The 21,858-nt window shown below is 44.0% G+C and overlaps 1 non-coding gene across 1 annotated transcript; it reads right to left on the reverse strand.

Moving 5' to 3' along the window:
- Positions 1 to 18,668: 18,668 nt before the first annotated feature.
- Positions 18,669 to 18,859, reverse strand: LOC134953687 (U2 spliceosomal RNA). The gene has a single exon (XR_010185713.1). It is a non-coding gene; the product is annotated as a U2 spliceosomal RNA (small nuclear RNA).
- Between the last annotated feature and the right edge of the window lie 2,999 nt (positions 18,860 to 21,858).

Genomic DNA, 21,858 nt, shown 5'->3' on the forward strand with positions numbered 1-21,858 from the left:
CTTTTTACCAAGACTAGCGGCTAAGTAGTAAACAGAGTACCAGACCCATTACATTGACATAGTGTAAGGAAAAATATACTCAAAGAATACCGGTATTTGTGGACCGGTCCTGGAACCCCCATCCCTGCAAATGCAGGGAATATATATATATACATATATAACTTCACACAGTTAGGGGCATACACTGAACTGGAGGGAGGCAGGTTCAGGGGAAATTTAAGGAAAATATTTCCTCACAGAAGGGGTAGTGAACAAGTGGAACAGCCTCCCATGAGAGGCGGCAGAGGCCAAGACTGTAGAGCAATTTAAACCTGCTTGGTATATTCATATACTTCTATGTAAACAAGCTCATGGCTTCAGTGCTGTGAGGCAGCAATGCTAACCACTACTCCATCTGTATTATTCTGGATTGAGATGTGTCTGGCCCACAGAGGCATAAACTGATCCCTGGAACCTCCCGGCTGCTCTGCAACTGGTGTCCTGGAGCATGGGGTACCTGTGTCCGTGCTACCTTTAGGAAGTCTGGAGCCACATTGTGCAATTTAATGTATATGGGAATCAAACCTGTGTTTAGTCTATCTTACTAATACACAGCATTAGCCCACAAAGCTATTGGAGCTCCTGTGTAGTAAACTACTGAACTTGTCGTTCCTTTAGGAGATTTGCTGTTTACAACCATGGAATATACAATGCCACAATCATAGCACACAATAATGTCTCATAACTCTGTGCTGTGGTCCAGCTCTACAGACTGAGCTATAACGCTCCTTTTATAACATGATGTAAACAACTGTTGTCAATTTAGAATAGCACAACACTAGTTAAGAAAAAATCCCCGCCTGTGTAATAAACAGGGTGAGGTAAAAATAACTCTATTACAGTGAGATTACCGAAATATATGTACTAAAGGATCACTAAAGAGCACTAAAGAATCCCTTAGAATAAACGAGCTCCAGAGCATATAAAAGGGCTGTGTTATACTTGCTGTTTTTGCTGCTCTCCGCCTGTACTAACAGGGTGAGACGCTGTGTTATGTGCAGCGCAGTATCCCCCGCTGACCTGACGGATGGTCTCTTGCAGAGATAGAAGATGGCGCCTATAGCTGAGTCCTGCCCCCACAGAGTGAGGACGGCGGCGGTAAGACGCTGTTGGGCGGGAGAACGGGGCGCGAACACAACATCCTCCTGCGTCCCGCCGCGGTACAGCCTCCCCACTTCCGCAACTGAGGTCCGTAAAATCATTGAAATGACTACCGCTGCTGTCTGACAAGACGCGGCTTCCATGAAATGAGCGGCGGAAGCGGGACTGAACCGCTCCGTCCGCTCTGAGCAGGGAGGGGGGTCCGCAAACACCAGCGCTGCACAATAATAAATACAATTATTATAAATACCAAATATGCAATAACAGCCCATCGCTGCCCAGGCAGGTTGTGGCTGTCTTACCAGTACAGTGCCTCCTAGGAAATCCATCCTGCATCAAGTAAGCCCCAGTGACTAAGAGTATGGTGGCTTCTTAGAGGCTCTGGGGAGTGGGAGACGCATAACTAACTAACCCCACTCCTAGTATACGTGTCTCCTGTAAACAGGGACTAAGCACACATAAGTAAAATCAAAATAAACAACAGAAACCTAACTAAAATCTACACTGAAGGAATCTGTGCCTGTACTCCTCAGGCACAAAACTAAAACTGAGGTAATCTGCTGAGCAGGAAGGAGATGGGAGGGGTTAGAGGGGGGAGGAGTTAGTTTTTTATAGGTTCTGTGCCAAACTCCCAATCCCACACACTCTAACCCATTAGTAAGTGCGCAGCGTCCCCCAGATGGATGAAAGAGAAACATTGGCCCTAGATAGCAGAGCATGAAACACGTGTAAAAGAGTAAGGTGGTTGACAGAGTTGTCCAAAATATCCAGTAAAAGGCGGCTTAATTTTAAATATAATAAAGGAAAAGGTTCTCAGCTAAACAGGGATCTTATCAATAGATAGGCAGATGCATGCAGTATGTATTTTTTATGTATCACTGTATACCAGGAGCATATTATCACGCCTCTATCTTTTTCCAGATGGTCCTTCTCCATGAAACAATGAAGGTCAACAGTCAAGCAAACGACATCGCTGACTATTGTGAAGCCACCTTGTCTCCAAACTTCTACTCATGGCAACGATCAAAGATGAACCACAGCAGTAGGCGACCCAGGACAGGTAATTAATTTTTATTAATTACTGATAATTCTGAGGCTAGACTCCAGTTCTAGACCTGTAGAGGCGTGATAATATATTCCTGGTATACACTGATACTTAAAAAATATATACGCTGTGAACTCTTTAAATTATGCAACACTGTAACTGGTTAGGGTGCAGCCTCGGCAGATGTGTGCTTGGACGGGTCGGTGGAGGTGTGTTTCTTTGACATTTAGCTATGTATTTATTGGCTAAATTATTGTATGTGAAATTTGCAATGAATTATCACTTTTAAGTAAAAGATATTTAACTTTTGACTAGACAATTAATCATTTATTTCCAATGATTCCTTTTACTGTTTATTTAAGAGACTGTTAAAAACTTTGGTGATCACCTTTCGTATGATTGAATGCATGTGATTTGGACCTGCCTTTACGGGTCTGTATGGTGGCCAGCCCCTCAAGTATTACTTCGGTTAACGCTTGAGGAAGAGGTCTGCGTGCAGTGGGCCAGCCTTCACGGGGCCAGAGTCTGGTCAGATTCCAAGCTCCAGTATTACCTCGGTTAACGCTGGAAGGAGGAATAGATAGTCCAAATCCCATGAGTTTAAATTAAAAACACATATGAAAGAGAAACATTGGCCCTAGATAGCAGAGCATGAAACACGTGTAAAAGAGTAAGGTGGTTGACAGAGTTGTCCAAAATATCCAGTAAAAGGCGGCTTAATTTTAAATATAATAAAGGAAAAGGTTCTCAGCTAAACAGGGATCTTATCAATAGATAGGCAGATGCATGCAGTATGTATTTTTTATGTATCACTGTATACCAGGAGCATATTATCACGCCTCCTATCTTTTTCCAGATGGTCCTTCTCCATGAAACAATGAAGGTCAACAGTCAAGCAAACGACATCGCTGACTATTGTGAAGCCACCTTGTCTCCAAACTTCTACTCATGGCAACGATCAAAGATGAACCACAGCAGTAGGCGACCCAGGACAGGTAATTAATTTTTATTAATTACTCATAATTCTGAGGCTAGACTCCAGTTCTAGACCTGTAGAGGCGTGATAATATATTCCTGGTATACACTGATACTTAAAAAATATATACGCTGTGAACTCTTTAAATTATGCAACACTGTAACTGGTTAGGGTGCAGCCTCGGCAGATGTGTGCTTGGACGGGTCGGTGGAGGTGTGTTTCTTTGACATTTAGCTATGTATTTATTGGCTAAATTATTGTATGTGAAATTTGCAATGAATTATCACTTTTAAGTAAAAGATATTTAACTTTTGACTAGACAATTAATCATTTATTTCCAATGATTCCTTTTACTGTTTATTTAAGAGACTGTTAAAAACTTTGGTGATCACCTTTCGTATGATTGAATGCATGTGATTTGGACCTGCCTTTACAGGTCTGTATGGTGGCCAGCCCCTCAAGTATTACTTCGGTTAACGCTTGAGGAAGAGGTCTGCGTGCAGTGGGACAGCCTTCACGGGGCCAGAGTCTGGTCAGATTCCAAGCTCCAGTATTACCTCGGTTAATGCTGGAAGGAGGAATAGATAGTCCAAATCCCATGAGTTTAAATAAAAAACACATATGAAAGAGAAACATTGGCCCTAGATAGCAGAGCATGAAACACGTGTGAAAGAGTAAGGTGGTTGACAGAGTTGTCCAAAATATCCAGTAAAAGGTGGCTTAATTTTAAATATAATAAAGGAAAAGGTTCTCAGCTAAACAGGGATGTTATCAATAGATAGGCAGATGCATGCAGTATGTATTTTTTATGTATCACTGTATACCAGGAGCATATTATCACGCCTCTATCTTTCTCCAGATGGTCCTTCTCCTTGAAACAATGAAGGTCAACAGTCAAGCAAACGACATCGCTGACTATTGTGAAGCCACCTTGTCTCCAAACTTCTACTCATGGCAACGATCAAAGATGAACCACAGCAGTAGGCGACCCAGGACAGGTAATTAATTTTTATTAATTACTGATAATTCTGAGGCTAGACTCCAGTTCTAGACCTGTAGAGGCGTGATAATATATTCCTGGTATACACTGATACTTAAAAAATATATACGCTGTGAACTCTTTAAATTATGCAACACTGTAACTGGTTAGGATGCAGCCTCGGCAGATGTGTGCTTGGACGGGTCGGTGGAGGTGTGTTTCTTTGACATTTAGCTATGTATTTATTGGCTAAATTATTGTATGTGAAATTTGCAATGAATTATCACTTTTAAGTAAAAGATATTTAACTTTTGACTAGACAATTAATCATTTATTTCCAATGATTCCTTTTACTGTTTATTTAAGAGACTGTTAAAAACTTTGGTGATCACCTTACGTATGATTGAATGCATGTGATTTGGGCCAGCCTTTACGGGTCTGTATGGTGGCCAGCCCCTCAAGTATTACTTTGGTTAACGCTTGAGGAAGAGGTCTGCGTGCAGTGGGCCAGCCTTCACGGGGCCAGAGTCTGGTCAGATTCCAAGCTCCAGTATTACCTCGGTTAACGCTGGAAGGAGGAATAGATAGTCCAAATCCCATGAGTTTAAATTAAAAACACATATGAAAGAGAAACATTGGCCCTAGATAGCAGAGCATGAAACACGTGTGAAAGAGTAAGGTGGTTGACAGAGTTGTCCAAAATATCCAGTAAAAGGTGGCTTAATTTTAAATATAATAAAGGAAAAGGTTCTCAGCTAAACAGGGATGTTATCAATAGATAGGCAGATGCATGCAGTATGTATTTTTTATGTATCACTGTATACCAGGAGCATATTATCACGCCTCTATCTTTTTTCCAGATGGTCCTTCTCCATGAAACAATGAAGGTCAACAGTCAAGCAAACGACATCGCTGACTATTGTGAAGCCACCTTGTTTCCAAACTTCTACTCATGGCAACGATCAAAGATGAACCACAGCAGTAGGCGACCCAGGACAGGTAATTAATTTTTATTAATTACTGATAATTCTGAGGCTAGACTCCAGTTCTAGACCTGTAGAGGCGTGATAATACATTCCTGGTATACACTGATACTTAAAAAATATATACGCTGTGAACTCTTTAAATTATGCAACACTGTAACTGGTTAGGGTGCAGCCTCGGCAGATGTGTGCTTGGACGGGTCGGTGGAGGTGTGTTTCTTTGACATTTAGCTATGTATTGGCTAAATTATTGTATGTACAATTTGCAATGAATTATCACTTTTAAGTAAAAGATATTTAACTTTTGACTAGACAATTAATCATTTATTTCCAATGATTCCTTTTACTGTTTATTTAAGAGACTGTTAAAAACTTTGGTGATCACCTTACGTATGATTGAATGCATGTGATTTGGGCCAGCCTTTACGGGTCTGTATGGTGGCCAGCCCCTCAAGTATTACTTCGGTTAACGCTTGAGGAAGAGGTCTGCGTGCAGTGGGCCAGCCTTCACGGGGCCAGAGTCTGGTCAGATTCCAAGCTCCAGTATTACCTCGGTTAACGCTGGAAGGAGGAATAGATAGTCCAAATCCCATGAGTTTAAATTAAAAACACATATGAAAGAGAAACATTGGCCCTAGATAGCAGAGCATGAAACACGTGTGAAAGAGTAAGGTGGTTGACAGAGTTGTCCAAAATATCCAGTAAAAGGTGGCTTAATTTTAAATATAATAAAGGAAAAGGTTCTCAGCTAAACAGGGATGTTATCAATAGATAGGCAGATGCATGCAGTATGTATTTTTTATGTATCACTGTATACCAGGAGCATATTATCACGCCTCTATCTTTTTCCAGATGGTCCTTCTCCTTGAAACAATGAAGGTCAACAGTCAAGCAAACGGCATCGCTGACTATTGTGAAGCCACCTTGTCTCCAAACTTCTACTCATGGCAACGATCAAAGATGAACCACAGCAGTAGGCGACCCAGGACAGGTAATTAATTTTTATTAATTACTGATAATTCTGAGGCTAGACTCCAGTTCTAGACCTGTAGAGGCGTGATAATATATTCCTGGTATACACTGATACTTAAAAAATATATACGCTGTGAACTCTTTAAATTATGCAACACTGTAACTGGTTAGGGTGCAGCCTCGGCAGATGTGTGCTTGGACGGGTCGGTGGAGGTGTGTTTCTTTGACATTTAGCTATGTATTTATTGGCTAAATTATTGTATGTGAAATTTGCAATGAATTATCACTTTTAAGTAAAAGATATTTAACTTTTGACTAGACAATTAATCATTTATTTCCAATGATTCCTTTTACTGTTTATTTAAGAGACTGTTAAAAACTTTGGTGATCACCTTTCGTATGATTGAATGCATGTGATTTGGACCTGCCTTTACGGGTCTGTATGGTGGCCAGCCCCTCAAGTATTACTTCGGTTAACGCTTGAGGAAGAGGTCTGCGTGCAGTGGGACAGCCTTCACGGGGCCAGAGTCTGGTCAGATTCCAAGCTCCAGTATTACCTCGGTTAACGCTGGAAGGAGGAATAGATAGTCCAAATCCCATGAGTTTAAATAAAAAACACATATGAAAGAGAAACATTGGCCCTAGATAGCAGAGCATGAAACACGTGTGAAAGAGTAAGGTGGTTGACAGAGTTGTCCAAAATATCCAGTAAAAGGTGGCTTAATTTTAAATATAATAAAGGAAAAGGTTCTCAGCTAAACAGGGATGTTATCAATAGATAGGCAGATGCATGCAGTATGTATTTTTTATGTATCACTGTATACCAGGAGCATATTATCACGCCTCTATCTTTTTCCAGATGGTCCTTCTCCATGAAACAATGAAGGTCAACAGTCAAGCAAACGACATCGCTGACTATTGTGAAGCCACCTTGTCTCCAAACTTCTACTCATGGCAACGATCAAAGATGAACCACAGCAGTAGGCGACCCAGGACAGGTAATTAATTTTTATTATTACTGATAATTCTGAGGCTAGACTCCAGTTCTAGACCTGTAGAGGCGTGATAATATATTCCTGGTATACACTGATACTTAAAAAATATATACGCTGTGAACTCTTTAAATTATGCAACACTGTAACTGGTTAGGGTGCAGCCTCGGCAGATGTGTGCTTGGACGGGTCGGTGGAGGTGTGTTTCTTTGACATTTAGCTATGTATTTATTGGCTAAATTATTGTATGTGAAATTTGCAATGAATTATCACTTTTAAGTAAAAGATATTTAACTTTTGACTAGACAATTAATCATTTATTTCCAATGATTCCTTTTACTGTTTATTTAAGAGACTGTTAAAAACTTTGGTGATCACCTTTCGTATGATTGAATGCATGTGATTTGGACCTGCCTTTACAGGTCTGTATGGTGGCCAGCCCCTCAAGTATTACTTCGGTTAACGCTTGAGGAAGAGGTCTGCGTGCAGTGGGACAGCCTTCACGGGGCCAGAGTCTGGTCAGATTCCAAGCTCCAGTATTACCTCGGTTAACGCTGGAAGGAGGAATAGATAGTCCAAATCCCATGAGTTTAAATAAAAAACACATATGAAAGAGAAACATTGGCCCTAGATAGCAGAGCATGAAACACGTGTGAAAGAGTAAGGTGGTTGACAGAGTTGTCCAAAATATCCAGTAAAAGGTGGCTTAATTTTAAATATAATAAAGGAAAAGGTTCTCAGCTAAACAGGGATGTTATCAATAGATAGGCAGATGCATGCAGTATGTATTTTTTATGTATCACTGTATACCAGGAGCATATTATCACGCCTCTATCTTTCTCCAGATGGTCCTTCTCCTTGAAACAATGAAGGTCAACAGTCAAGCAAACGACATCGCTGACTATTGTGAAGCCACCTTGTCTCCAAACTTCTACTCATGGCAACGATCAAAGATGAACCACAGCAGTAGGCGACCCAGGACAGGTAATTAATTTTTATTAATTACTGATAATTCTGAGGCTAGACTCCAGTTCTAGACCTGTAGAGGCGTGATAATATATTCCTGGTATACACTGATACTTAAAAAATATATACGCTGTGAACTCTTTAAATTATGCAACACTGTAACTGGTTAGGATGCAGCCTCGGCAGATGTGTGCTTGGACGGGTCGGTGGAGGTGTGTTTCTTTGACATTTAGCTATGTATTTATTGGCTAAATTATTGTATGTGAAATTTGCAATGAATTATCACTTTTAAGTAAAAGATATTTAACTTTTGACTAGACAATTAATCATTTATTTCCAATGATTCCTTTTACTGTTTATTTAAGAGACTGTTAAAAACTTTGGTGATCACCTTACGTATGATTGAATGCATGTGATTTGGGCCAGCCTTTACGGGTCTGTATGGTGGCCAGCCCCTCAAGTATTACTTCGGTTAACGCTTGAGGAAGAGGTCTGCGTGCAGTGGGCCAGCCTTCACGGGGCCAGAGTCTGGTCAGATTCCAAGCTCCAGTATTACCTCGGTTAACGCTGGAAGGAGGAATAGATAGTCCAAATCCCATGAGTTTAAATTAAAAACACATATGAAAGAGAAACATTGGCCCTAGATAGCAGAGCATGAAACACGTGTGAAAGAGTAAGGTGGTTGACAGAGTTGTCCAAAATATCCAGTAAAAGGTGGCTTAATTTTAAATATAATAAAGGAAAAGGTTCTCAGCTAAACAGGGATGTTATCAATAGATAGGCAGATGCATGCAGTATGTATTTTTTATGTATCACTGTATACCAGGAGCATATTATCACGCCTCTATCTTTTTCCAGATGGTCCTTCTCCTTGAAACAATGAAGGTCAACAGTCAAGCAAACGGCATCGCTGACTATTGTGAAGCCACCTTGTCTCCAAACTTCTACTCATGGCAACGATCAAAGATGAACCACAGCAGTAGGCGACCCAGGACAGGTAATTAATTTTTATTAATTACTGATAATTCTGAGGCTAGACTCCAGTTCTAGACCTGTAGAGGCGTGATAATATATTCCTGGTATACACTGATACTTAAAAAATATATACGCTGTGAACTCTTTAAATTATGCAACACTGTAACTGGTTAGGGTGCAGCCTCGGCAGATGTGTGCTTGGACGGGTCGGTGGAGGTGTGTTTCTTTGACATTTAGCTATGTATTTATTGACTAAATTATTGTATGTGAAATTTGCAATGAATTATCACTTTTAAGTAAAAGATATTTAACTTTTGACTAGACAATTAATCATTTATTTCCAATGATTCCTTTTACTGTTTATTTAAGAGACTGTTAAAATCTTTGGTGATCACCTTACGTATGATTGAATGCATGTGATTTGGACCTGCCTTTACGGGTCTGTATGGTGGCCAGCCCCTCAAGTATTACTTCGGTTAACGCTTGAGGAAGAGGTCTGCGTGCAGTGGGCCAGCCTTCACGGGGCCAGAGTCTGGTCAGATTCCAAGCTCCAGTATTACCTCGGTTAACGCTGGAAGGAGGAATAAATAGTCCAAATCCCATGAGTTTAAATTAAAAACACATATGAAAGAGAAATAGGGATTTTTGTTTACTTACCGTAAAATCTCTTTCTCTGATTCCATCTGGGGGACGCTGCGCACTTACTAATGGGTTAGAGTGTGTGGGATTGGGAGTTTGGCACAGAACCTATAAAAAACTAACTCCTCCCCCCTCTAACCCCTCCCATCTCCTTCCTGCTCAGCAGATTACCTCAGTTAACGTTTAGCAAAGCCGGAAGAGGCAGAACAGAATATATATACGGGAGGGATCGCAGCGTCCCCCAGATGGAATCAGAGAAAGAGATTTTACGGTAAGTAAACAAAAATCCCTATTTCTCTATCGTCCTAGTGGATGCTGGGGTTCCTGAAAGGACCATGGGGAATAGCGGCTCCGCAGGAGACAGGGCACAAAAGTAAAGCTTTCCGATCAGGTGGTGTGCACTGGCTCCTCCCCCTATGACCCTCCTCCAAGCTAGTTAGATTTTTGTGCCCGGCCGAGAAGGGTGCAATCTAGGTGGCTCTCCTAAAGAGCTGCTTAGAAAAGTTTAGCTTAGGTTTTTTATTTTACAGTGAGTCCTGCTGGCAACAGGATCACTGCAACGAGGGACTTAGGGGAGAAGAAGTGAACTCACCTGCGTGCAGGATGGATTGGCTTCTTGGCTACTGGACATCAGCTCCAGAGGGACGATCACAGGTACAGCCTGGATGGTCACCGGAGCCTTGCCGCCGGCCCCCTTGCAGATGCTGAAGTAAGAAGAGGTCCAGAATCGGCGGCAGAAGACTCCTCAGTCTTCTAAAGGTAGCGCACAGCACTGCAGCTGTGCGCCATTTTCCTCTCAGCACACTTCACACGGCAGTCACTGAGGGTGCAGGGCGCTGGGAGGGGGGCGCCCTGGGAGGCAAATGAATACCTATTTTGGCTAAAAATACCTCACATATAGCCTCCGGAGGCTATATGGAGATATTTAACCCCTGCCAGAATCCGTTAAGAGCGGGAGACGAGGCCGCCGAAAAAGGGGCGGGGCCTATCTCCTCAGCACACAGCGCCATTTTCCCTCACAGAAAGGCTGGAGGGAAGGCTCCCAGGCTCTCCCCTGCACTGCACTACAGAAACAGGGTTAAAACAGAGAGGGGGGGCACTAATTTGGCGATATGCTTATATATTAAGATGCTATAAGGGAAAACACTTATATAAGGTTGTCCCTATATAATTATAGCGTTTTTGGTGTGTGCTGGCAAACTCTCCCTCTGTCTCTCCAAAGGGCTAGTGGGTCCTGTCCTCTATCAGAGCATTCCCTGTGTGTGTGCTGTGTGTCGGTACGTGTGTGTCGACATGTAGGAGGACGATGTTGGTGAGGAGGCGGAGCAATTGCCTGTAATGGTGATGTCACTCTCTAGGGAGTCGACACCGGAATGGATGGCTTATTTAGGGAATTACGTGATAATGTCAACACGCTGCAAGGTCGGTTGACGACATGAGACGGCCGACAAACAATTAGTACCAGTCCAGACGTCTCAAAAACACCGTCAGGGGTTTTAAAACGCCCGTTTACTTTAGTCGGTCGACACAGACACAGACAGGGACACTGAATCCAGTGTCGACGGTGAATAAACAAACGTATTCCTTATTAGGGCCACACGTTAAAGGCAATGAAGGAGGTGTTACATATTTCTGATACTACAAGTACCACAAAAGAGGGTATTATGTGGGATGTGAAAAAACTACCATAGTTTTTCCTGAATCAGATAAATGAAATAAAGTGTGTGATGATGCGTGGGTTCCCCCCGATAGAAAATTATGGGCGGTATACCCTTTCCCGCCAGAAGTTAGGGCGCGTTGGGAAACACCCCTTAGGGTGGATAAGGCGCTCACACGCTTATCAAAACAAGTGGCGGTACCGTCTATAGATAGGGCCGTCCTCAAGGAGCCAGCTGACAGGAGGCTGGAAAATATCATAAAAAGTATATACACACATACTGGTGTTATACTGCGACCAGCGATCGCCTCAGCCTGGATGTGCAGAGCTGGGGTGGCTTGGTCGGATTCCCTGACTAAAAATATTGATACCCTTGACAGGGACAGTATTTTATTGACTATAGAGCATTTAAAGGATGCATTTCTATATATGCGAGATGCACAGAGGGATATTTGCACTCTGGCATCAAGAGTAAATGCGATGTCCATAACTGCCTGAAGATGTTATGGACACGACAGTGGTCAGGTGATGCAGATTCCAAACGGCACAAAGGTGTATTGCCGTATAAAGGAAGAGGAGTTATTTGGGGTCGGTCCATCGGACCTGGTGGCCACGGCAACTGCTGGAAAATCCACCGGTTTTACCCTAAGTCACATCTCTGCAGAAAAAGACACCGTCTTTTCAGCCTCAGTCCTTTCGTCCCTATAATATCATATCTGCCCAGGGATAGAGGAAAGGGAAGAAGACTGCAGCAGGCAGCCCATTCCCAGGAACAGAAGCGTTCCACCGCTTCTGACAAGTTCTCAGCATGGCGCTGAGACCGTACAGGACCCCTGGATCCTACAAGTAGTATCCCAGGGGTACAGATTGGAATGTCGAGACGTTTCCCCTTCGCAGACTCCTGAAGTCTGCTTTACCAAGGTCTCCCTCCGACAAGGAGGCAGTATGGGAAAAAATTCACAAGCTGTATTCCCAGCAGGTGAAAATTAAATTACCCCTCCTACTACAAGAAAAGGGGTATTATTCCACACTATATTGTGGTACTGAAGCCAGAAGGCTAGGTGAGACTTATTCTAAAAAATTTTTTGAACACTTACAAAGGTTCAAATCAAGATGGAGTCACTCAGAGCAGTGATAACGAACCAGGAAGAAGGGGACTATATAGTGTCCCGGGACATCAGGGATGCTTACCTCTATGTCCCAAATTTGCCCTTCTCACTAAGGGTACCTCAGGTTCGTGGTGCAGAACTGTCACTATCAGTTTCAGACGCTGCCGTTTGGATTGTCCACGGCACCCCGGGTCTTTACCAAGGTAATGGCCGAAATGATGATTCTTCTTCGAAGAAAAGGCGTCTTAATTATCCCTTACTTGGACGATCTCCTGATAAGGGCATAGTCCAGGGAACAGTTGGAGGTCGGAGTAGCACTATCTAGGATACTGCTACAACAGCACGGGTGGATTCTAAATATTCCAAAATCGCAGCTGATCCCGACGACACGTCTGCTGTGCCTAGGGATGATTCTGGACACAGTCCAGAAAAAGGTGTTTCTCTCGGAAGAGAAAGCCAGGGAGTTATCCGAGCTAGTCAGGAACCTCCTAAAAACAGTGCATCATTGCACAAGGGTCCTGGTAAAAATGGTGGCTTCCTACGAAGCAATTCCATTCGGCAGATTTCACGCAAGAACTTTTCAGTGGGATCTGCTGGACAAATGGGCCGGATCGCATCTTCAGATGCATCAGCGGATAACCCTATATCCAAGGACAAGGGTGTCTCTCCTGTGGTGATTATAGAGTGCTCATCTTCTAGAGGGCCGCAGATTCGGCATTCAGGATTGGATGCTGGTGACCACGGAGCCCAGCCCGAGAGGCTGGGGAGCAGTCACACAAGGAAAAAATTTCCAGGGAGTGTGATCAAGTCTGGAGACTTTTCTCCACATAAATATACTGGAGCTAAGGGTAAATTTATAATGCTCTAAGCTTAGCAAGACCTCTGCTTCAAGGTCAGCCGGTATTGATCCAGTGGGAAAAACATCACGGCAGTCGCCCACGTAAACAGACAGGGCGACACAAGAAGCAGGAGGGCAATGGCAAAAACTGCAAGGACTTTTCGCTGGGCGGAAAATCATGTGATAGCACTGTCAGCAGTGTTTCATCCCGGGAATGGAAACTGGGAAGCAGACTTCCTCAGCAGGCACGGCCTCCACCCGGGAGAGTGGAAACTTCATCGGGAAGTTTTTTCCACATGATTGTAAACCGTTGGGAAATACCAAAGGTGGACATGATGGCGTCCCGTCTGAACAAAAAACGGGACAGGTATTGCGCCAGGTCAAGAGACCCTCAGGCAATAGCTGTGGACGTTCTGGTAACACCGTGGGTGTACCAGTCGGTGTATATGTTCCCTCCTCTGCTTCTCATACCTAAGGTGCTGAGAATTATAAGACGTAGAGGAGTAAGAACTATAATCATGGCTCCGGATTGGCCAAGAAGGACTTGGTACCCGGAACTTCAAGAGATGCTTACAGAGGTCTTATGGCCTCTGCCGCTAAGAAGGGACTTGCTTCAGCAAGTACCATGTCTGTTCCAAGACTTACCGCAGCTGCGTTGTCGGCATGGCGGTGGAAAGCCGGATCCTAAGGGAAAAAGGCATTCCGGAAGAGGTCATTCCTACCCTGGTCAAAGCCAGAAAGGAGGTGACCGCACAACATTATCACCACATGTGGCGAAAATATGTTGCGTGGTGTGAGGCCAGGAAGGCCCCACAAAGAAATTTCAACTCGGTCGTTTCCTGCATTTCCTGCAAACAGGAGTGTCTATGGGCCTCAAATTGGGGTCCATTAAGGTTCAAATTTCGGCCCTGTCGATTTTCTTCCAGAAAGAATTGGCTTCAGTTCCTGAAGTCCAGAAGTTTGTCAAGGGAGTATTGCATATACAACCCCCTTTTGTGCCTCCAGTGGCACTGGGGGATCTCAACGTAGTTCTGGGATTCCTCAAATCACATTGGTTTAACACCAGTCAAATCTGTGGATATTGAATCATCTCACATGAAAAGTGACCATGCTCTTGGCCCTGGCCTGGACCAGGCGAGTGTCAAATTGGTGGTTTTTTCTCAAAAAAGCCCATATCTGTTTGTCCATTCGGACAGGGCAGAGCTGCGGACTCGTCCCCAGTTCTCTCCCTAAGGTGGTGTCAGTGTTTCACCTGAACCAGCTTATTGTGGTGCCTTGCACCTACTAGGGACTTGGAGGACTCCAAGTTGCTAGATGTTGTCAGGGCCCTGAAAATATGTTCCAGGACGGCTGGAGTCAGGAAAACTGACTTGCTGTTATCCTGTATGCACCCAACAAACTGGGTGCTCTTGCTTCTAAGCAGACTATTGCTAGTTGGATGTGTAATACAATTCAGCTTGCACATTCTGTGGCAGGCCTGCCACAGCCAAAATATGTAAATGCCCATTCCACAAGGAAGGTGGGCTCATCTTGGGCGGCTGCCCGAGGGGTCTCGGCTTTACAACTTTGCCGAGCAGCTACTTGGTCAGGGGCAAACACGTTTGCTAAATTCTACAAATTTGATACCCTGGCTAAGGAGGACCTGGAGTTCTCTCATTCGGTGCTGCAGAGTCATCCGCACTCTCCCGCCCGTTTGGGAGCTTTGGTATAATCCCCATGGTCCTTTCAGGAACCCCAGCATCCACTAGGACGATAGAGAAAATAAGAATTTACTTACCGATAATTCTATTTCTCGGAGTCCGTAGTGGATGCTGGGCGCCCATCCCAAGTGCGGATTATCTGCAATACTTGTACATAGTTACAAAAATCGGGTTATTATTGTTGTGAGCCATCTTTTCAGAGGCTCCGCTGTTATCATACTGTTAACTAGGTTTAGATCACAAGTTGTACGGTGTGATTGGTGTGGCTGGTATGAGTCTTACCCGGGATTCAAAATTCCTCCCTTATTGTGTACGCTCGTCCGGGCACAGTACCTAACTGGCTTGGAGGAGGGTCATAGGGGGAGGAGCCAGTGCACACCACCTGATCGGAAAGCTTTACTTTTGTGCCCTGTCTCCTGCGGAGCCGCTATTCCCCATGGTCCTTTCAGGAACCCCAGCATCCACTACGGACTCCGAGAAATAGAATTATCGGTAAGTAAATTCTTATTTTCTCTTTCATCCATCTGGGGGACGCTGCGCACTTACTAATGGGATTTCCCAAAGCAAGCTAATTAGAGGAGGGAGACACAGACGACATAGCAGTCTGCAAACTTTGATGCCTAACAGAGGCAGTCTCCAAACCAAAAGTATGAAAAACGGAAGAATTTCGTGAAGGTATGTACGGACGACTAGGTCGTCGCTCTACGCAGTTGCTCGACGAATACACCACTGTGAACAGCCCAAGAGGCTCCAACAGGTCGAGTCGAATGAGCCCCTAAGGAATCAGGAACAGGCAACGCCTAAGAAATCTAAGCCTGCTGAATAGCAGAATTAACCCAGCACATCACCCTGTTCTTATTGGCCAGCCAGCCACGCTTGGGTGCAGCAAACAAACCCAACAAGGTAAGAGTTAAGCTTTGAACAACAACCAATAAGGCCAATTACCGACCCGCCCCGGACAAGCCTGGGACGACACAAGAAGCCCAATGTGCTGAAGGAGAGGAAAAACCAATACAACTTGTGGTTTGTAAGTAAAACCACCCTAACTGCATAAACAAAAACACTTGTAAGAGAAAAGAAACTGCAACTCAACCAGAGTCCAGAGGCCGGAAAGGAGAAACAGGAGCCATTCTGGAAAGTAAATTCTAGAGCAGAACCCAGTCTGCTAAGATAAGAAGACAAAGTAGTTCTGACAACTGTGTTGTAGAAAAGATAAGAGGCGGAAAGGACTAAGAACTCCAGCTGAGTGACCGTTAAATACACACAAACGATGACAAGTGTTCTGGCACTGTGATTGGTTAGAGAGCCAGAAACGTAGTAGGGCTTGATGACATTGTTTTCCACAATCACGCCGTCAGCGGCAGAATAGACAAAATCCCGGTGATGACGTAAAAGTTGGGAGTGGAGAGCTGGCCGAAAAGGTACCCTGTAAGGAGCCCTGGTCACTCTGGGCTATAACATTGCAGAACAGAGTCAACAGGCAAATCCGAAGCGGATTAGGAAAACCGAAAGAGCCACTGGTCAAATGTGTTGAGGTACTCACTAGATGTTGCCAGAGGCAGAATAAATATGCTAGATGAAAGTGACAAGGAGCTGACATGGCGTCTACGATTGCCACAAGAGGATTCCCGAAACGATCACAGTACCAATGAAGCCCTGAGGTCTATGTCGGCTAGTTATAGACACACCAAAGCCAGAAATCCCTGTTGATTTCACATACTTTAAGGAAGAACAGCCTGAAGATTCAGGAAATCTGCTTCCCAGTTGCCCATTCTGGAACTGGAGATGACAGACACTGCCGGGATCCAAAATTCCGCCCTCTGCATATGTTAGATACTGTTCCGATGTCTCTCCAGCTACAAGTGTCACAGAACAATTGATATAGGTCACAGTGGAAAGACCCTGTAGAAGACACTGAGCTGGAGTCAAGGCGTTGTAGATCGCCCGTAGATTGGAAGTGATATTTCCACTTCGGACATCAGTTTCATAGAAAACGCCAGAGTTGAAACCAAAAAAACGTAATGTCTGAAACTTTTGACTGTGGTTATGACCCTCCATGTCGAGACAGAATGAAGTCCTATAAGTTAGATCTGGATTGTGTAGCCCAACGAAAAGATCGACCAATGAAAATATCTTGGTATTTTAATAGAGAAACTAAACTGCTGTTTACGTAAACTCAATCCTGCCTGAGATTAATAACATTTAATCTGAGATTGAAGAAACCAGGCAGGAGACCGGGGGAATGGAGCCACCTATAAAATCACCACTGTCCTGCAGAGGAAGTGTATGTCTGACCCCTGAGTCTATTCTGGTCAGTAAATCCTGCACTCCGCCAACATTCGAGATACCAGGTATCGAAAAGAATACCCATGAATAACATCTTCTGCGAAGGAAGAAATCCAGAACTAAGGTCCGTTGTAGAAAAAAAGTGCATGAGACAGCTGCTTTTTTTTTTTTTTAACAACTGACCCAAAATGGTAGCGATGCCCAGATGACGGAAAAAGGATTGGACTGAATACTCCTGTTAGATAGCGAACAGACTGCAATGATTAGAGCCCGTCTAAGATGGGCACTAAAGATTCTTGCTTGGTACGTGTTCCCCAAGATTCAGAATATATGTTCGTGATACAAATTCAGTACATCCAACGGATCAGTGGACTCTGAGAAAGCTGGTGTCCTCCCCACTGGGAACCAGACTGTCCGACTCCGTGGCCCCTGCAGAGGGCACATTGGAAGTCCGTGTTCTAGGCATACAAATGCCTCCCAAAAGAATACCCATTTTTCTGACATAGGTTAAAATACCCATTTCTCAGCTATTATCCTCAGGATGAGAACCCACGACCTGTTATACCGCAGGCATACACCTTACTGATAGAGTTATTTGCTCCCGCCTGCAAAGTACGCTTTAATTTGGAAGCAGAATTTTACGATTCGCAACCAAAATGAATAGAAGGGTGTCATAGCCAGGGAAAAGATGCAATAATAAATAGATAGGGAATAGAGCTTGAGAGACCAAAACAGTCAATGGATAATTTGAAAAGGATCAGCTGCCCCAAGAATGGATAACTTGCATAATGCAACCGGTTTAAAGATCCATGCATAAGCCCGGAGAGGGCGTAGGAATATTCCTGTCAGAATGAATACTAATATAATAACGGCCTCACCGTTGTCAATCTGTGGTGACTGTTAAGGTCACATACTGTACTTTAGTAAAGACAGTTGCCTTAGGCTCTCCCATGATGGATGCGTCCACTAATTATTAGTGGAACCTTCATTAGATCAGTGTCTTCATCAGCGAAAGGATAAAGAAATACTGTCTCTAATACTGAGTACACCGAAATTGAACCGAAAACAGTATGTATTAGAGACAGACACATTTCCCTGGAAATATAAACTATTTCATCAGATGTGTAGTCAGACTTCCATCAACATTCTCTCACGTGAAGGAAGAGGTGGAAACCAAGAAATTCAGTAGATTATTTCTTATTTCTATCCTGAAGGATCCTCACTGACAGGATTTATCTCACCATTTTCTGTAGATGAAGCCTCAAAAACGCCTCTGAAGTAAAGGAGCTATATTGTCTGTCAAAGACCAGACTCGCTGCACAGTATGAACTGATTAAGGAGCTTTGTTCAGCCATTTGGCAAATCATAAGTACATAGTGTACAAGAAATAGAAATAGTCTGTCCTTGTTTTGAAAGGTGTACCGGTCCCGGAGGTACTGCAATACCGAGTCAATGCGTGGAGTGGACGGAGCAATCTCTTCTTCCATTTTTCTGTTCTAAACATATATTTAATACATGGCCCCCACATAGGGAACGTATCAGATATTAAACTGATAAGAACAGATACTACACTTGATCCTAGCCAAAAGGTCAAGTAGTGATCTTTTTACCAAGACTAGCGGCTAAGTAGTAAACAGAGTACCAGACCCATTACATTGACATAGTGTAAGGAAAAATATACTCAAAGAATACCGGTATTTGTGGACCGGTCCTGGAACCCCCATCCCTGCAAATGCAGGGAATATATATATATACATATATAACTTCACACAGTTAGGGGCATACACTGAACTGGAGGGAGGCAGGTTCAGGGGAAATTTAAGGAAAATATTTCCTCACAGAAGGGGTAGTGAACAAGTGGAACAGCCTCCCATGAGAGGCGGCAGAGGCCAAGACTGTAGAGCAATTTAAACCTGCTTGGTATATTCATATACTTCTATGTAAACAAGCTCATGGCTTCAGTGCTGTGAGGCAGCAATGCTAACCACTACTCCATCTGTATTATTCTGGATTGAGATGTGTCTGGCCCACAGAGGCATAAACTGATCCCTGGAACCTCCCGGCTGCTCTGCAACTGGTGTCCTGGAGCATGGGGTACCTGTGTCCGTGCTACCTTTAGGAAGTCTGGAGCCACATTGTGCAATTTAATGTATATGGGAATCAAACCTGTGTTTAGTCTATCTTACTAATACACAGCATTAGCCCACAAAGCTATTGGAGCTCCTGTGTAGTAAACTACTGAACTTGTCGTTCCTTTAGGAGATTTGCTGTTTACAACCATGGAATATACAATGCCACAATCATAGCACACAATAATGTCTCATAACTCTGTGCTGTGGTCCAGCTCTACAGACTGAGCTATAACGCTCCTTTTATAACATGATGTAAACAACTGTTGTCAATTTAGAATAGCACAACACTAGTTAAGAAAAAATCCCCGCCTGTGTAATAAACAGGGTGAGGTAAAAATAACTCTATTACAGTGAGATTACCGAAATATATGTACTAAAGGATCACTAAAGAGCACTAAAGAATCCCTTAGAATAAACGAGCTCCAGAGCATATAAAAGGGCTGTGTTATACTTGCTGTTTTTGCTGCTCTCCGCCTGTACTAACAGGGTGAGACGCTGTGTTATGTGCAGCGCAGTATCCCCCGCTGACCTGACGGATGGTCTCTTGCAGAGATAGAAGATGGCGCCTATAGCTGAGTCCTGCCCCCACAGAGTGAGGACGGCGGCGGTAAGACGCTGTTGGGCGGGAGAACGGGGCGCGAACACAACATCCTCCTGCGTCCCGCCGCGGTACAGCCTCCCCACTTCCGCAACTGAGGTCCGTAAAATCATTGAAATGACTACCGCTGCTGTCTGACAAGACGCGGCTTCCATGAAATGAGCGGCGGAAGCGGGACTGAACCGCTCCGTCCGCTCTGAGCAGGGAGGGGGGTCCGCAAACACCAGCGCTGCACAATAATAAATACAATTATTATAAATACCAAATATGCAATAACAGCCCATCGCTGCCCAGGCAGGTTGTGGCTGTCTTACCAGTACAGTGCCTCCTAGGAAATCCATCCTGCATCAAGTAAGCCCCAGTGACTAAGAGTATGGTGGCTTCTTAGAGGCTCTGGGGAGTGGGAGACGCATAACTAACTAACCCCACTCCTAGTATACGTGTCTCCTGTAAACAGGGACTAAGCACACATAAGTAAAATCAAAATAAACAACAGAAACCTAACTAAAATCTACACTGAAGGAATCTGTGCCTGTACTCCTCAGGCACAAAACTAAAACTGAGGTAATCTGCTGAGCAGGAAGGAGATGGGAGGGGTTAGAGGGGGGAGGAGTTAGTTTTTTATAGGTTCTGTGCCAAACTCCCAATCCCACACACTCTAACCCATTAGTAAGTGCGCAGCGTCCCCCAGATGGATGAAAGAGAAACATTGGCCCTAGATAGCAGAGCATGAAACACGTGTAAAAGAGTAAGGTGGTTGACAGAGTTGTCCAAAATATCCAGTAAAAGGCGGCTTAATTTTAAATATAATAAAGGAAAAGGTTCTCAGCTAAACAGGGATCTTATCAATAGATAGGCAGATGCATGCAGTATGTATTTTTTTTTTTTTTAAATTGTTTATTTTAATTTTCAGGGTATAAACTTTACAGGGTACAAACATTACTGCAGCCTTCCCCCTTACATGGGGTGGGCTGTTCTGTCTAACATGACATTACCGATAACAGATGTATAACCTTAAAATAAGGAACATGTGGTTCCCACATTGCAAAGAAACAGCAAAAAGTTATGTCTCAGGGTAGACATAGGCTATTCAGATGGGTGGGAACCGGCACACAGGTTCGTAATTATGACTGTAGGAGGGTAGAGACTAAAGAGGTAGAACCTGAGAGGCGAGAAAAAGAGACAGGGGAGATGGGGAGGGAATAGAGTAGGAGGAGAGGTGGCAGGGTTAGGGAAATGCCGCTGGTATGCCTCCGTTTTGCGTTGGTACGCGCATGGCGCTAGTACTAAATGGAAAGTGCTACTCGGGGAACACGAAAAGGATATGTTGAGGATATCCTCTGAGCTACTTGTCGGGCTAGGAGAGTACAGGGATCATAATAGTATGGCCGTCGAGCTCCCGGGGGGTCGAGCTCCATGTGCGGGGGCCTGTGAGTCAAACCAGAGTTCCCATACTTGAAGGAACTGAAAAGATCTGTTATGGAGGTATGCCGTGATTTTTTCCATGCTTGCGAAGAACCATATTTTGTTGATGACCTGTTGTATAGGGGGGGACTCCCTTTTTTTCCAGTTTAGGGCAATTGCGCATCTAGCCGCGTTCAAGATCTGTGTCAGTAATTTACCGGAGTTCGGAGGTGCATTGGCATTGGGGAGGCCTAGCAGAAAGGACCAAGGATCTTTGTATATCCGGGTCTGGAGCACTGTACTCAGCAAGTGGGCGACTGAATCCCAGAATAGCTCGATTTTAGGGCATGTCCACCATATATGGAGGAAAGAGCCATGACCGCCGCATCCTCTCCAGCACAATGGCTGGGAGGAGGGGAACATTTTGTGAAGTCTAGAGGGGACTAGATACCACCTATATAAGATTT

This window comes from Pseudophryne corroboree, chromosome 8, assembly GCF_028390025.1.
Source record: "Pseudophryne corroboree isolate aPseCor3 chromosome 8, aPseCor3.hap2, whole genome shotgun sequence".
In the NCBI taxonomy this organism is placed as follows: domain Eukaryota; kingdom Metazoa; phylum Chordata; class Amphibia; order Anura; family Myobatrachidae; genus Pseudophryne; species Pseudophryne corroboree.